At 34.3% G+C, this 8,088-nt stretch overlaps 1 protein-coding gene across 4 annotated transcripts in view; it reads right to left on the minus strand.

Annotated features, from left to right (window-relative positions):
* LOC148956176 (transmembrane protein 198) overlaps positions 1 to 5,471 on the minus strand; it is a 73,633-nt gene extending 68,162 nt beyond the window's left edge. Inside the window, exon 1 of one of the 4 annotated variants that reach the window (XM_089094298.1) lies at positions 5,369 to 5,471. The gene's annotated coding sequence lies outside the window, so the exon portion shown is untranslated. The remainder of the gene's footprint in view (positions 1 to 5,368) is intronic. The other 3 variants (XM_089094306.1, XM_089094324.1, XM_089094316.1) reach the window with 3 other exon arrangements.
* Between the last annotated feature and the right edge of the window lie 2,617 nt (positions 5,472 to 8,088).

The following is an 8,088-nucleotide window of genomic DNA, read 5'->3' on the forward strand; positions in this document are numbered from 1 at the left end:
GCACTAAGTTTGTTTTTACTTCCAAACAAGAGAAAGAGCTTGCTGCATACCTCGAAAAATGCTCACTACTTAACCATGGGTTGACTCCCTATGCAACAAGAAAGTTAGCCTACCAATGGGCAATAACATTGAAGATAAAATTCCCATCAAGCTGGAAATTGAATGAGAGAGCAGGAGTGGATTGGCTAAGAGGTTTCATCAAGCGGAACGCCAGTTTGTCCATCAGAAAACCCGAAAATACAAGCCAGGCTCGTGCTGCCGGCTTTAATGCCGTTGTAATTGTTGTCTTCTTTAGAAATCTTCAGGAGTTATATTGCAGGTATCATTTTCCTCCTGGTCGAATTTGGAACTGTGATGAAACAGAATTACTCACAGTTGTTCAGGCCCCAAAGGTGATTGCTAAAAGGGGAGCAAAACCGGTGGCATAGACAGTGTCAGCAGAAAGAGGGGAAAATACCACAATGCTATGCTTTGTATCTGCAATTGGTCAGACAATTCCACCAGGGTTTGTTTTTCCATGAGTCAAAGCTCCAGAAAGGATTTATCGGGATGGACCACCAGGGTGCATTGGCTTAGCCGATCGCAGTGGATGGATGACTTTGGACAATTCCCTTTGTTCCATGGAACACTTTCTAAAAGAGGTCAAACCCAGCAAAAATAACCATGTTTTATTCTTGTTTGACAATCATGAAAGCCATATTTCAGTAGAATTAGTTTCCTTCTGTAAAGATAACGGCATCCCCCTCCTAACCTTTCCTCCCCATTGCTCCCATCGTCTCCAACCCCTTGATGTTTCAGTGTATGCACCATTGAAGCATGCAATCAGGGATTCATTTGACAATTGGATGCAATTAAACCCTGGTCAGAGAATTTCAATACATGAAATAGCGAAATTGTGCGTGTATCCCTTTCTGAAAAAGCTGAACCCTCAAAACATCACAGCTGGTTTTGAGAAGGCAGGAATTTGGCCCTTAAATCCAAATGTGTTCACAGAAGTCGATTTTCTGCCAGCTGAGGTGACAAACTGCCCAGATCCAGCTGAACAGAATGCCCCAGAAACTTCAAATATGGATGATCCTCATCCTGGTTTATTTTGTGATTCATCTCCTGTCATGATGGGTAAACAGCAGTCAAACTTGCCTACGGCAGTAACTCCTGAAAGCATCAGACCATATCCACAGGCAAAATGCAAGTGTGGCCGCGCAAAAACCGTAAAAAAGGCAAAAGTAGAATTCTGACAGAAACACCAGAAAAAAGAGCACTAGAAGCAGAGACTGAGGAAAGGCTTGCTAAGAAAAAGAAAAAGTCGCTAAAAAAGTCAAAGGTTTCACTCATTGCTGACAAAACTAGAGACAGCATTTCAGACATAGATATACAGCTCAATGACGAGTCAGATGACGAGTCAGATGACGAGTCTTTACATTGTGGAAGTATCAGTGAGTTTGAGACAGATGAAGAATATCTTGTGGAAAATTTGTGCTTGTGAGGTTAATGGTTGGAAAGAAGCAAAACTCTGCTGTTTACTATGTTGGTGAAATTGAAGAAATAAGTGGCAGGGTAGCAAAAATAAACTTCCTGTGCCAGTCTGGTAGGAATTTCATCTTCCCTAAATGTCGAGATTGCGCAGAAAATTATTTTCAAGACATTATCATGGAGCTTCCTGCACCGGTTTCAGTAGGAAGAACAGGGCAAACCGCCAAAGCTCTTGTATTTAGCTGTGATTTGGTCCAATTTTCTATAAAATAAATTTAATGTTGCATTTAACTTGTATATTATGTGAATTAAATGTTAATAATATCTGAATCAATAATTAAAAGCATTAATTAATTAAGGTACAGAAATGCCCCATGAGTGTCCAAAGTCACCCCCTGGTTGGGGTGACTTTGGACACTTGAAGAGGTCAAACATTTTTGGGTCTCACCAAGAAACAACTTAATGGATTTCATTGAAAAAAATCACCAAGAAAAGTAAATAATTGAGCTATCTATTCATGTAAAAAGGAAGTTTGTATCTTTAGAAATACGCTTTTTTGGGGTCAAAATCCTCAAAATGTATGGTTTCACCCCTCTCTCCCCTACTGCAATTTTTTTTTCTTACCCAGTTTTTTTTTTTAATGAAATTATTATTTTACCTCCTATGGGTATTTGTGCCAGAGCTGTACTTAAGGGATCAAAGAGCCAAATGTGGCTCTGGAGCCAAACTATAAATTCTTAAAAAAACGAAAAAATTTGAAGTATTATTTTCTTTTTTTCTCTGAAAAGACTATGTCAATATAAAACAAACAGAAATTAATTAAAAAAACTTTTTCCACAAAATAAGTTTTTCAAAGAAAAGTAAAGAATTCCATTTAACAAAAAATGAGCAAAAATGAAATCAAATAATTTACCAAGCGTGAAACTACCACAAATCAGCATTGATAAATAAATGAAACCCAAAACAAACAGAAATTACAATAAATAACCAAGTCAAACTCAAAAACAAGCAGAGATTAACATAAATTGGGCTCAAAACCCCTATGCCTTCCCAAGGCCAGAACATAATTTGCACTTTACTGAAAAAAATACAAACAAATGTGCATTGCCAGTTTAATAGACATATACTGATATTTAGTAATCAAAATTTTAATACTATTTGATTTATTAAAGTTATAAAAGTAAAAACACTTATATTTTTTTCAATAAACCCCATAATGTGCAAATATAGGCCTACACCCTGAACTGGTATATAAAGGGGAGGAGGTAAAATTCATTTCAACAAAAATGATTATTATAGTTGGAAAGAGCATAAAAAAAGGCATCAAGTGTTATGTTTACTTTATTTATAAGTCAATAATATGAATAACAAAAAATTTACCCCATTGTCTTCCAAAACCATTAAAATTTGCTTGAATGTTAACAGACAGCATATGGAAGATCTGATGTTAGTTTTGGCTTTATCAATGGTAACCCTTTAGTTCTTTTCAAATATCTGCTTTGTTCTTAAAATCTCTTAACTTAAACAAAAATTATATATAGCCTATGTTCTAGATTTATAGAAGGATTTTAATTTGTCAAAATACTGCAGTTTTTTTTCTTACCCAGTTTTTTTTTAATGAAATTATTATTTTACCTCCTATGGGTATTTGTGCCAGAGCTTACTTAAGGGATCAAAGAGCCACATGTGGCTCTGGAGCCAAACTATAGATTCTTCAAAAAACGAAAAGATTTGAAGTATTATTTTCTTTTTTTCTCTGAAAAGACTATGTCAATATAAAACAAACAGAAATTAATTAAAAAAACTTTTTCCACAAAATAAGTTTTTCAAAGAAAAGTAAAGAACTCCATTAAACAAAAAATGAGCAAAAATGAAATTAAATAATCAACCAAGCATGAAACTACCACAATTCAGCATCGCTAAATAAATGAAACTCCAAACGAACATAAATTATAATAATCAGCCAAGTCAAACTAAAAAACAAGCAGAGATTAACATAAGTTGGGCTCAAAACCCCTATGCCTTCCCAAGGCCAGAACATAATTTGCACTTTACTGAAAAAAATAGAACCAAATGTGCATTGCCAGTTTAATAGACATATACTGATATTTAGTAATCAAAATTTTAATACTATTTGATTTATTAAAGTTATAAAAGTAAAAACACCTATATTTTTTTCAATAAACCCCATAATGTGCAAATATAGGCCTACACCCTGAACTGGTATATAAAGGGGAGGAGGTAAAATTCATTTCCACAAAAATGATTATTATAGTTGGAAAGAGCATAAAAAAGGGCATCGAGTGGCATGTTTACTTTATTTATAAGTCAATAATATGAATAACAAAAAATTTACCCCATTGTCTTCCAAAACCATTAAAATTTGCTTGAATGTTAACAAACAGCATATGGAAGATCTGATGTTAGTTTTGGCTTTATCAATGGTAACCCTTTAGTTCTTTTCAAATATCTGCTTTGTTCTTAAAATCTCTTAACTTAAACAAAAATTATATATAGCCTATGTTCTAGATTTATAGAAGGATTTTAATTTGTCAAAATACTGCAATTTTTTTTCTTACCCAGTTTTTTTTTTTAATGAAATTATTATTTTACCTCCTATGGGTATTTGTGCCAGAGCTTACTTAAGGGATCAAAGAGCCACATGTGGCTCTGGAGCCAAACTATAGATTCTTCAAAAAACGAAAAGATTTGAAGTATTATTTTCTTTTTTTCTCTGAAAAGACTATGTCAATATAAAACAAACAGAAATTAATTTAAAAAACTTTTTCCACAAAATAAGTTTTTCAAAGAAAAGTAAAGAATTCCATTAAACAAAAAATGAGCAAAAATGAAATCAAATAATCTACCAAGCATGAAACTACCACAAATCAGCATTGATAAATAAATGAAACCCAAAACAAACAGAAATTACAATAAATAACCAAGTCAAACTAAAAAACAAGCAGAGATTAACATAAGTTGGGCTCAAAACCCCTATGCCTTCCCAAGGCCAGAACATAATTTGCACTTTACTGAAAAAAATAGAACCAAATGTGCATTGCCAGTTTAATAGACATATACTGATATTTAGTAATCAAAATTTTAATACTATTTGATTTATTAAAGTTATAAAAGTAAAAACACTTATATTTTTTTCAATAAACCCCATAATGTGCAAATATAGGCCTACACCCTGAACTAGTATATAAAGGGGAGGAGGTAAAATTCATTTCAACAAAAATGATTATTATAGTTGGAAAGTGCATTAAAAAGGCATTAAGTGGTATGTTTACTTTATTTGTAAGTCAATAATATGAATAACAAAAAATTTACCCCATTGTCTTCCAAAACCATTAAAATTTGCTTGAATGTAAACAGACAGCATATGGAAGATCTGATGTTAGTTTTGGCTTTATCAATCATAACCCTTTAGTTCTTTTCAAATATCTGCTTTGTTATTAAAATCTTTTAACTTAAACAAAAATTATATATAGCCTATGTTCTAGATTTATAGAAGGATTTTAATTTGTCAAAATAGGCCTACTACAATTTTTTTTCTTACCCAGTTTTTTTTTAATGAAATTATTATTTTAACTCCTATGGGTATTTTTGCCAGAGCTGTACTTAAGGGATCAAAGAACTACATGTGGCTCTGGAGCCAAACTTTGCTGACCACTGACCAAACTCAACTAGCCTACTTTCCAAGACAACAAAGAGCCTTTCCACTAGAATAATACTCATAATCATATCCAGAAGCAGAAAATAAAGCTGGACAGTATCTCACTGAACTGAGCCTTTAGCACCTGAATGAGCCTGATAATGCCTTAGGCCTAACTAGGTTATTGATCTGACTTAGTAAAGTATACACTACTCCTAAACACAAATTAGAAATTACCTTACAAGATTGTCAAAGGGGCTCGATAAATTATTTACAATATACAAGTAATGTACTGGAGAGTCAGCCAATCATCCTTGTATTTTGTCTCCTCTCATTTCTATTTATTTTGGCTTGGCAAAAAAAAACTAAATTCTATTCGGTTAAGTTCGGTGGATAAGATAAGAAGAAAATAGATGGGGTTCGGGATTTTTATTGGTGGGTGATGCAAATAATTATTTTATCTTTAATCACCAATGCACACCAGACGTTTCTGCATTACGAGTTCCTGGAGCATTTTGATTTTTCAGCCCATATTGACACAAATCTGAATTTTCATAGCACTCAAAAGATGGATCTGATAAAGTCTCAGGGTACGAAAATAAAATATTTCTAGGTTCAGTTGTATATTTTCAAGTATTTTTAATGTGGGCTTGGCAATTAAATACAGTATTTTGGAAGACCCTGAGCTCCGCTAGGTTTGCCATTTCGAAAGAAATTGACAAGATTTCAATTAACCAGTTGTTAGCAAAATGGTTTAGATCATGGTTGCAGCATTAGCTGCTACCTATCAAAGAGCAGACCACGCACCAGTGTAACTGGAAATTTTGAAAATACACTTGAAGAAAATGATGTCTAGGAAAATAAAAATACTACACAAAAATGATTCATGAATTATGGTTCTGATTCTATTTTGACTTAATAGTGAAGGGTCTTTACGAAAACAATTTATAGGTATATCCAAAAGTGCCTAAAACTCCTCGAAAACGGCGTTAGATCAAAATGAAAACACACCATAGACAACATTATGATAGAAAATTCTGTATAGGAGAATTACAGTTCCCTACCTTGAACAACAAGAAAAATAAGTTTTTTTCAAGAGTAGCACTGATGTGTAGGGGCGGATTTAAATCTTTGGTGCCCTAGGCCCAAGCAATTTTTTTTCGGGGAGACACAGAGATTTACGCAGAAATCCCAGAAAATTTAGGGATTTTGGAAGCCCCGAACAGAAGGCAACTGATGAGTGATGAGCCAAAAGTAATGCAAGAGAGAGGTGATACCGATCTCTCAGCTACCATTCTTGGGAGACACCTGACAGTTTATAAGCGGCTACGAAATCCTGTGTTGTTCTAAAATTACTTTTCTGTGAATAGGCTGCGCATCAGCAAATTGCACCCGATACTTTGACGATAAGTCACATCATTCTAGTTTTTGTTAAGAAAACGAAAATCGGCCAATGCTTTTTTTTCGCCCCTCGATATTTCGGACTCTTAGGCAGGGGTCTATACATAAATCCTGGCCTGCTGATTTGTTTCCTTTCCCCTCTTTTTCTTACTACACGAGTGATCTTACCGAACCAGTGACCTTAGAATATTGAGAAAAGGCTCAGTTGAATGAAAAACATAATATCTATTTCTAGTACAAAAAACTCGCCGCAGCACCAAGCCGCCTGAGGCCAACACAGATGCGTACTCTGCTCCTCCATCCTAATCTATTCAAGGCCTCTCCTCCTACACACTCCCAGAAACTTTATATTTCCCTTTTATATTTCTTTACATCCTCCACTTCCAACCTCGGATGACCTGCTTTTTGTTTAGCCCTAGACAGTTGGCCAAAAAGGACAATATATGGCAAGTTGTCATCCTTCACCCACTGGACGTGCCCTAGCCATCTCAACTTTTCACTCATTATAAGCCTAGAAAACAGAATTGAAGCACACTTTTCTTACAGCCTACTGTTTAAAATACGGTCAGTCAGCCGGGTACCTAAAACATTTCGTAGGCAATTTCTCTGGAACACATCTAGAAAATTTTTCTCCGTTTTTGGGAGCGCCCATGCCTCAGAACTACATTTGACCACTGTCATCGCTGTAACTTCCAATATTCTAATCTTGGTTCGCAGACTTTTTATCTAGTGCTCTTTTCAAGTAACAAAAGATATCGTCCTGCGCTAAATTGGCACTTGTATATATATGCTATATATATATATATATGCCTTCCCAAGGCCAGAACATAATTTGCAGTTTACTGAAAAAAATACAAAGGAATGTGCATTGTAAGTCTAATATACATATTCTGATGTTTATTCCTTAAAATATTAAAATTATTTGATTTATTAAAGTCATAAAAGTGAAAACATTAAATTTTTTTAAGTAAAGTACAAATTACGCTATATATTATGCTATAACTTAATAATGTAAGCTGTTATTGTGATATTGCTTCGTGACCCTACTCACAATCTACATGATCATAGTTCGTTTTGGTTTAGTTCAACATCCGTCTAAACATTCCTTGAAAGCTTCACCTTAATACACTTAGCTTGTGTAGTAGCAGTAGTAGTATTAGTAGCAGTAACCACAAAATATATTTTTTTTTTAACAACCCCTTCAACACTTTTTGAAATATTTAACTTATCACCACCAATCGGTCCTGAAACATTGCTGATACATCCTCTTGACAACCTATGTGGGCATAGTGTGTTTCATTTTATTTCAATTCAGTTACAATATTCCCCAAAACTTTCACCTTAATACCCTTAGGTTCATTAGTAGTAGTAGTAGCGCCAGTAGTTATAGTAGTAGCAGTAGGAGTGGAGTTAATAGTAGTAGTCTTAGCTTTAGCAGTAGTAGTAGCAGTGCCGTCAACCGGGGCGAATTTTACATAGTTTTCAAGTTTAAAGCCCTCTAGGAGTAAGCAGGGTGGTAAAAAAAAATATAAAGCTAGTGCCAAAAGTGTGACTTT

Source organism: Artemia sp. Qi Xiang Cuo, chromosome 1 (assembly GCF_049724085.1).
Source record: "Artemia sp. Qi Xiang Cuo chromosome 1, ASM4972408v1, whole genome shotgun sequence".
Taxonomy (NCBI): domain Eukaryota; kingdom Metazoa; phylum Arthropoda; class Branchiopoda; order Anostraca; family Artemiidae; genus Artemia; species Artemia sp. Qi Xiang Cuo.